Here is a 10,116-nt window from a genome sequence, read left to right on the forward strand (position 1 = left end):
CTCAACCCCCCCTACCCCTGGGAACTGCCCAGGGCTTGTAGATCCCCTGACCTGCTCCACTGCCCAACCATCCGTCTGAGGGTGCCCAACAGACCATACGCTGCTCTATCCCCACCACCACCCAACCAACATGCCTGCCCCTAGATATGGGGCTCTGGAGATCAGATATGATGGATACCACTGCACCAGCCTGGCCTATGGCCTCCAGCCCCAGCCACCCAGCCCCATGAGAGGGGAAGCCTGGGACCTGGGGAGAGCAGGCTGAAGGGAATCAGAGCTCGGGAGTGGGGGTGAGGGTGGGAGTAAGGGTGGGCAAAGGGAGTTGTTGGGGAGGAGCATGTCTGGGGAAAATTGAAAAACGGGTGCAGGGGGGAATTAGGGGTTGGGCCATTGAAATGTTTCATTTCAACAAAGTCATTTCATTTTGCTTTTGACCATTTTTAACCATGTTTGAGTATTGTGTCGTGTTCTTTATTATTTCAAGCATTTTACAATGAAAGGACCGTTGGAAAGTGATGATCCTGTTTGGAAAATATTCACGGTTTCAATTATTTTTTTGGCTGAAAAACCTCTAAACAAAAATTTAGGAAAAAAATCAGAACATTTTGCTAGTTGAGCATTGAAAGGACTCAGTGTATTGAAATTCCCTTTAATTTTACTTTTAAAAAGAAATCAAAACCATTTAGAAAAAAGCAATAACCAGCACTTTACTGCTTGAGGTTCTGTTTTATGGTAAATGTGATTGAGCATGTGGGTTGTGTTGTGTGGGTCTGTGTGGGTGGCAGATGGCGGGTGGGGGATGCTGCAGTCAGAAGCTACATGTGTTTGGGGCTTTGGTTGTATTGTTATGTGGGTGGTTGTGTTGAATTCTGTGCAGGTTGTGTTGTGCTGGGAGAGTTGTGTGGATCTGGGCAGGTGGCAAATGAGGGGTGCTGGTTGTGTTGTGTTGGTTTGCCTGTGGAGTGAGTTCATAGAATAGAATCATAGAATATCAGGGTTGGAAGGGACCTCAGGAGGTCATCTAGTCCAACCCCCTGCTCAAAAGCAGGACCCATCCCCAATTAAATCATCCCAGCCAGGGCTTTGTCAAGCCTGACCTTAAAAACTTCTAAGGAAGGAGATTCCACCACCTCCCTAGGCAACGCATTCCAGTGTTTCACCACCCTCCTAGTGAAAAAGTTTTTCCTAATATCCAACCTAAACCTCCCTCACTGCAACTTGAGACCATTACTCCTTGTCCTGTCCTCTTCCACCACGGAGAATAGTCTAGAACCATCCTCTCTGGAACTACCTCTCAGGTAGTTGAAAGCAGCTATCAAATCTCCCCTCATTCTTCTCTTCTGCAGACTAAACAATCCCAGTTCCCTCAGCCTCTCCTCATAAGTCATATGTTCCAGACCCCTAATAATTTTTGTTGCCCTTCGCTGGACTCTCTCCAATTTATCCACATCCTTCTTGTAGTGCGGGGCCCAAAACTGGACACAGTACTCCAGATGAGGCCTCACCAATGTCGAATAGAGAGGGATGATCATGTCCCTCGATCTGCTCGCTATGCCCCTACTTATACATCCCAAAATGCCATTGGCCTTCTTGGCAACAAGGGCACACTGCTGGCTCATATCCAGCTTCTCGTCCACTGTCACCCCTAGGTCCTTTTCCGCAGAACTGCTGCCTAGCCATTCGGTCCCTAGTCTGTAGCTGTGCATTGGGTTCTTCCGTCCTAAGTGCACGACCCTGCACTTATCCTTATTGAACCTCATCAGATTTCTTTTGGCACAATCCTCCAATTTGTCTAGGTCCCTCTGTATCCTATCCTTGTCCTCCAGCGTATCTACCATTCCTCCCAGTTTAGTATTATCCGCAAATTTGCTGAGAGTGCAATCCACACCATCCTCCACATCATTTATGAAGATATTGAACAAAACCGACCCCTGGGGCACTCCACTTGACACCGGCTGCCAACTAGACATGGAGCCATTGATCACTACCCGTTGAGCCCGACAATCTAGCCAACTTTCTACCCACCTTATAGTGCATTCATCCAGCCCATACTTCCTTAACTTGCTGACAAGAATACTGTGGGACACCGTGTCAAAAGCTTTGCTAAAGTCAAGATACAATACATCCACTGCTTTCCCTTCATCCACAGAACCAGTAATCTCATCATAGAAGGCGATTAGATTAGTCAGGCATGACCTTCCCTTGGTGAATCCATGCTGACTGTTCCTGATCACTTTCCTCTCATGTAAGTGCTTCAGGATTGATTCTTTGAGGACCTGCTCCCTGGTTTTTCCGGGGACTGAAGTGAGGCTTACTGGCCTGTAATTCCCAGGATCCTCCTTCTTCCCTTTTTTAAAGATTGGCAAAACATTAGCCTTTTTCCAGTCATCCGGGACTTCCCCCGTTTGCCACGAGTTTTCAAAGATAATGGCCAATGGCTCTGCAATCACAGCCGCCAGTTCCTTTAGCACTCTCGGATGCAACGTGTCCGGCCCCGTGGACTTGTTCACGTCCAGCTTTTCTAAATAGTCCCTAACCACCTCTTTCTCCACAGAGGGCTGGCCATCTAATCCCCATGTTGTGATGCCCAGCACAGCAGTCTGGGAGCTGACCTTGTTCGTGAAGACAGAGGCAAAAAAAAGCATTGAGTACATTAGCTTTTTCCACATCCTCCGTCACTAGGTTGCCTCCCTCATTCATTAAGGGGCCCACACTTTCCTTGGCTTTCTTCTTGTTGCCAACATACCTGAAGAAACCCTTCTTGTTACTCTTAACATCTCTCGCTAGCTGCAGCTCCAGGTGCGATTTGGCCCTCCTAATTTCATTCCTACATGCCCGAGCAATATTTTTATACTCTTCCCTGGTCATATGTCCAACCTTCCACTTCTTGTAAGCTTCTTTTTTATGCTTAAGATCTGCTAGGATTTCACCGTTAAGCCAAGCTGGTTGCCTGCCATACTTACTATTCTTTTGACACATCGGGATGGTTTGTCCCTGTAACCTCAACAGGGATTCCTTGAAATACAGCCAGGTCTCCTGGACTCCTTTCCCCTTCATGTTAGTCCCCCAGGGGATCCTACCCATCCGTTCCCTGAGGGAGTCAAAGTCTGCTTTCCTGAAGTCCAGGGTCCGTATCCTGCTGCTTACCTTTCTTCCCTGCGTCAGGATCCTGAACTCAACCAACTCATGGTCACTGCCTCCCAGATTCCCGTCCACTTTTGCTTCCCCTACTAATTCTTCCCGGTTTGTGAGCAGCAGGTCAAGAAAAGCTCCCCCCCAGTTGGCTCCTCTAGCACTTGCACCAGGAAATTGTCCCCTATGCTTTCCAAAAACTTCCTGGATTGTCTATGCACCGCTGTACTGCTCTCCCAGCAGATATCAGGAAAATTAAAGTCACCCATGAGAACCAGGGCATGCGATCTAGTAGCTTCCGTGAGCTGCTGGAAGAAAGCCTCATCCACCTCATCCCCCTGGTCCGGTGGTCTATAGCAGACTCCCACCACTACATCACTCCTGTTGCTCACACTTCTAAACTTAATCCAGAGAGTTTGGATTAAGAGTTGTCTGGGTCTGTGCAGGTGGCGAATGAAGGTGTGTGCTGCAGCGAGGGGCTGTGCGAGTTTGGGGTTGTCATGTTGTGTGAGTGGTTGTTGTGACTCTGGCAGACCAGATGCCAACTCTTACCCAGGCTGCAAGCATTAGCTCAGAACTGACAAACTCATAGCTGGAGACCAGAGCACTGCTGGAAGCTGGGAATGGGTGACAGAGGATGGATCACTAACTTGATGATTACCTGTTCTGTTCATTTCCTCTCGGGCACCTAGCATTGGCCACTGTTGGTAGTCAGGATACTGGGCTAGATGGACCTTTGGTTTGACCCAGTCTGGATGTTCTTATGTCACCTGTATGGTAGTTTTGCTCAAAATAGGTATTAGTCTTATGAGAAACTATTTCGTGTTTAGATCAGGGGTAGGCAAACTACGGCCTGCGGGCCGGATCTGGCCTGTCAGCCATTTTAAACCAGCCCTTGAGCTCTCACTGGGGAGCAAGGTCTGGGGCTTGCCCTGCTCTGGCACTCCAGCCAGGCAGCAGGGTCTGGGGCTGCTCCACGTGGCTCCAGGAAGCTGCGGCATTGCCCAGCTCCTATGCGTAGGGGCAGCCAGGGGCTCCGCTCTGCACGCTGCCCCCTGTCCCAAGCACCACCCCCGCAGCTCCTATTGGCCAGGAACTGCAGCTAATGGGAGCTGCAGAGGCAGCGCCTGTGGATGGGGCAGCATGCAGAGCCACCTGACAGTGGCTCTGCGTGGGAGCCAGAGGGGGAACATGGACGCTGCTTCCAGGAGCTGCTTGAGGTAAGTGCTGCCCAGAGCCTGAGCCCCTCCCCACAGCCTAAGCCCCTGCCCCAGCCCTGATCCCCCTCCTGCTCTCTGAACCACCCTCCTGCACCCCCAAACCCCTCATCCACAGCCCCAGCCGAGTCTGTACCACTTCCTGCACCCCAACCCCCTGCCCTAGCCCTGATCCCCCTCCCGTCTTCCAAACCCCTTGGTCCAAGCTGGGAACACCGTCCTACACCCCAAACTCTTCATCCCCAGCCCCACCCCACAGCCTGCCCCACCAGCTGGAGCGCTCACATCCCCTGGCCCCCCGCACCCTACTCCCCTGCCCCAGCCCAGAGCTCCCTCCCACACCCTGAACTCCTCATTTCTAGCCCCACCCTGGAGCCCACACCCCCAAACAGAGCCCTCACCATCTCCCACACTCTAACCCCAACTTTGTGAGCATTCATGGCCAGCCATACCATTTCTATTCCCAGATGTGGGCCAAAAAGTTTGCCCACGCCTGGTTTAGACTCCACAGAATGCTTGTAAATTGCAGCCTATGTTCATCTCACTTGTGATGTCTGTAAACCAGGCTATTAAGTAAGATTTAAGTGTTTGCTCTGAAACAGTAAAACCCCACAGGCAAGAGCAAACCAGCATGAAATGCTAGTTTGCCACAGGAGGTGCCATCTCCTATCCAACAGGAGAAGGGCCCTAGAACTCAGACAACCCTTGTGGAACAGCAAAGGACAAATTACTCCCTTGATTGCTCCCCATCCTCCATGAAGAGGAGACCTGCGTGTGAACACCTCCCTTTATCTTGGCAGAGGGGAATAAAAATCCCTGACAGTAAGAAACTGCATCTGTTTGAACTCTGAGGTGCCAGAGACCCCAAACTGAAGCCAGAGACTCCCAGGGGCTGCCTCCCTGGGCCGTCCTGAGAGACACTTTGAATCGACAGATCTCACTACAACTCTGTCACTCGTAGGCCAGGTCTGTGCTACACAGAGCTTCTCCCACCAACATAGCTACTGCCTCGCCTGGAGGTGGAGTTATGAACCTGACAGGAGAGCTCTCTCCTGTCAGCATGCCATGTCTTCAGCAGATGCACTACAGTGGCAGCTGCGCTGATGCACATTTGTAGGGTAGACCTGTCCTTCGAGTTTAGATGGGAACTCATTGGTGTGGATATGTTTTGTAGCCAATAATTTGAGTTTATTATCCAGTTACTGTATGATGTTATGATTAATTAACATGTCATGAGATATAGAATCATTGTAAGTTAAATAGAATTAATGTGTAGGATTATAGAAGTATAAGATTGATCAGTATTTAGAGGGAATCATGTATCAGATATCTAAGTAAGTGTAACCCTTCTGCCTGTCAGAGTTGGTAGCAACAGGGGCCGGGTTCAATATCTAGGGGTTCCATACCAATAACACAATGCAAAACGGCTCGAGCCCCCACTCAGTGACCTGGGACAAATATATACCACCCCCGCTGGGCGCCTCCAAGAGACAATACTTCCCCTCTCGTAAGTACAGAGTCTGAATGTAGCAAAAAGCCTTTTAATAACAGAGAGGAACAATGTGGCATTATGTTGGGGAAACACCACCAACAGGATTCATAACACAACCCATGAGCAAAAAACCCAGCCCAAGCAAATCGGGGCATGTCCTTTCCCTTTGGTTCTTGAGTCCAGCAACCCCAAATCACCCAAAGTCCCAAAAGTCCAACGACCCAAAAGTCTCTGTCCCTGGTCAGGGCAGCCCCAGAGTTCAAAAGTTTATCTGCAGAGTTTTACTTCCCAACCTGGGTGGAGATGGGGGGTGTATGTGTTAAGGGGCACCTTACATGGTCCAAAGCTGCTGGCCCCACCTCTCCATGGGGGGGTCCGTTCTGCCAGCCGCCCCATGAGCTGCTCTAGGCATCCGACAAACTGCTCTGTTCTGCTCCACCAGCCGCTCTGCTCCACAAGCTGCTCTGCTCACCATCCCGCAAACTGCTCCACCATATATCTTCAGGCTCCTCCCCTACTTAACACAACACTCAGTGATTTCAGCTCTTAGTCAGTTCAGCTCTTTTGCAATTTCAGCTTGTAGCAGGGGAGCCTCAGTGCTGGTGCACCATTAACCCAAAGTGAATTCAGCTCAGCAGCCTGTAACTAGACTTCTAAGGGAATCAAAATTAGCTCTGATATTCCACAGTAGAGAGAGAAGGAAGTGCAATTAGCATGTAAGGCCCTCACCAGGACAGGGGACCATAAGTATTAATACCTATCCCCAACCTCTCTCAATTCAGAGTTTTGGAACCCATGTCCCTTGCCTAGCAACTGCTACTAAGTTGATGGCGAGTCCCTCCATCATAACAAAAGGCCAAGTACAGTTCCACTGTCCTTGATTCCCATAATCAGGGTAATAACAATTTATTCTTCCTGCCCCAATAACAGAGACACTGGGGATCCCACAGCAGCCAAAGTGACCATTTGGGCAGCTATGGCCTCATTCTAGGTGGGGTGGGTGTGCCTATGCAAATGAGATTGGCCCCTGAAGTTCTTTTCCACAACTTGCCACACCTCACCACCAGATGTCAGGGTGGAGCTCATCCTGACTCTGCTTACAATAAGAAAGGCAGAAACACAAGACCTGTAGGCTGAGGCCTGCAAGATTTAGCTTAGCTATTTTAGACCTTGCCAATAAGAAATGTTAACATAAGTAAGTGAGCAAAGAATAACCTGATGCCCTACGATTATGGGAAAAGAGGTACCAAGGGGTAATATTGCGAAAAATTAGCCAGAAGATTAATTTTAAAGCACAAAAATACTGTAAAGGCATATCTGTTTCTCACATGTGTCTTAACTACAGGATACAAGTTATGTGTCAGTGTTAATGAGCATAAAGAGAACCTACATAACCTGTAGGAATTGGAGTTCCTCAAGTTTCTAGGGGACACAGACCACTAAGGGAAAAGAGGGGTGACAATTTCATGTACATGCACAGAATGTAGGTATAGGCAGAATCACATTATAAAAAGGGGGTGCCTGCAGTGGGAAAATTGAGCTTCCTATGGGAAACTCCAGCAAGAGCCATCCCATTACTGGTGCCAAGTATCAGGGGGTAGCCGTGTTAGTCTGTATCAACAAAAACAACGAGGCGTCTGGTGGCACCTTAAAGACTAACTGATTTTCTTGGGCATAAGCTTTCGTGGGTAAAAAATCCCACTTGCATGCATCTGAAGAAGTGTGGTTTTTACCCATGAAAGCTTATGCCCAAATAAATCTGTTAGTCTTTAAGGTGCCACCGGACTCCTCGTTGTTTTTGTTGATACAGACTAACATGGCTACCCCTCGGATACTAACATGGCTATCCCTCTGCTGATGATCAATACATCAGAGACCCATGAGATCCTAACACAACCTAGTGAGGATGTGAGTGGCTGTAGTTAGAACTGGTGCATGGATAGATCTAGGAGTTGTATATACTATGACATTCATGACTTTGTTGGTAACTGTAACAAAGTGGGGATTTTCCCTTGTTATGTTGTATGTGAGCCTATGTGAGTTTTACTGTTTTGCATGAATGCTGTGTGTGCCTCAGTTTCCCTGTGTATTGCACCAATGTCTAGGTGGTGGGAATAAGGGTGTGAGACTTTTGTGGAGGTTGCTCCAGCTTGCACAGATGCTATGGCCGCCCCTTCGTAACCTGAGACCCAGGAGGGGGACCAGGTGACTCTTGGCCTGGGAAGTAAGACAAAGGCCAGAGGAGGAGCAATGGGCAAGGCAGGGGCCAGGCAGCTGGAAGTGAATCAGCCTCAGCTGACTTGGGGAAGGACCAGAGCCCTGGCTCTGGGCTCCCCTCCCCGCAAGATGGACTTGACTGAAAGTCACTGATTTCTGTGCTAACAAGCTCTGTTCTATGCTGTGTTCCTGTCAACTAATAAACCTTCTGTTTTACCGGCTGGCTGAGAGTCGCATCTGACTGGGGAGTTGGGGTGCAGGGCCCTCTGGCTTCCCCGCACTTCCCACTCGCTGCGGGAAGCGCACAGTGTGGAAGGGGAGGCTGAATGCTCCGAGGTCAGACCCAGGACGGTCAAAGCTGGGTAAGCTTCTTTCCCTGGAGACAGTATGCTCAGGGAGGAGGCATGCTCCCCTGGAGTCCTGACTCACTTTGTATGGAGTAGTTCCAGAGCATCGCCCCGGTGACTCCGTGACAGTAATTTTAATACAATTGATCAAAGAGAGTGGCCCTTGTTTTTGTGATTGTCTGTGTTACTTGCCTGTCGTTTCCTGTGTTCCTATGAGCTCTAGTTCTAAAACAGTCAGAGCTAACTCTGATGAATGTGAGACCGTAGCCACCAGAGCCGAACCCTCCATGGTGTAATAGAACATCACAAAAATTAACTTTAAATTAAAATAAAGGCTACAGGTCGCTTGCTTTAACCTGTGGATAATTCTCATTCCTTTTTCCTAGTTAATAACCCTTTAGCTCCCTTTTTACAGGACTGGCTACAGGCGTTGTCTTTGGTGTAAGATCTAGGGGACCAACTGATCTGGGGTAAATGACAGGTCTCTTGGGACTGGAGGCAACCTGAATGTGGTGTGATTTTTGGTATAAGTGACCATTTAGCATGAAGTCCAGTTTGTCTGGATTGCAAGATAGACTGGAGAGTCTAAGGGGACTGTCTGTGACTCCATGGTGAGACTGTGAGAGTGATCTAGGAGTTCACATTTGTTACTGGCTTGGTGAAATCTGGTTATGACCAGACCACCAGCTTGGGGTGTCTGCCCAGAGGAGGGCACGCATGGCTGTGATCCACTCCAGAGAGCATGGCAGTTAGCTTGATTTGTGTCTGCAGGGTTGTGCTGGGGGAGTCTGTGTTGATTTGTTTGGGCATGTGGATTGCATTGAGGATTTTGGGTTGAGTTGTACAGAATCAGCCACTGAAGAACTGTGGCAGTTAGTGAATCTCACCATGCAAATTAGCTGTGAAGTATTAAGGGTGGTGACTGGTGATTTCCCTCTGCTGTCACAGAGAGCTGGGGCCACTGGCATAGATGGCTGTGTGCTTTCTGGTGTAGTTTATACAGAGGGTTGATATTGGAACAAAATGGTTTTGTTTGAGCAAAAGAGTATTTTTCTTAGTTGCCATGAATTTAGAAAAAACGTCATTGTCAGTGCAGTCAGGAACTAATCACCCTCCCACCCTGCACTTTTTTTCAGAATGGTCAGGGAACCAAACAATCCATTATTTGCACAGCTCTAAGTATCCCCTCCCCCGGCATGGGCAGATTAGTCACGTGAGCGTGTTTTTCACAATAAAAATGGTTTGTAAATTGTTTGTTACAATTTTTTGAAAATGAAAAAATTTCAGTTAAAAATAATTTAGTGGGAAATGTTTTAAAAGAGACAAGAGGGCTGTCCCTTCCCCACACCCCATTCCCACCTTTCCCATGCCCCGTTCACTCCTTTTCCATGTCTCTTTCACATGTTTTTTGCGTGTTTTGAAAAGAAACGAGTGTTCTGGGCTTGTGCCGATGGACTCGCTTGTATCCCACCAGGGAAGTGTGGTTCTCCCACCCTGGCCGCCCAGCCAGCAGCGATAGGGGGCAGCCAGATGCAGTCACAGCCCGGGGCAGTCGTGCTTAGGGTACCCACATGTAACCATTGGCCGATGGTATTTGCCGTGTGGGGAACTGAATCCAACACGACACCAGCCCCTCCCCACTGGGGAAGGAGGGAGCCAGGAACCAGATAGAGAGTGGATGCAGGGGATCCAGAGGACAGGGCATCCCCTT

The sequence above is a fragment of the Lepidochelys kempii genome, chromosome 7, assembly GCF_965140265.1.
Source record: "Lepidochelys kempii isolate rLepKem1 chromosome 7, rLepKem1.hap2, whole genome shotgun sequence".
Classification (NCBI taxonomy): Eukaryota; Metazoa; Chordata; order Testudines; family Cheloniidae; genus Lepidochelys; species Lepidochelys kempii.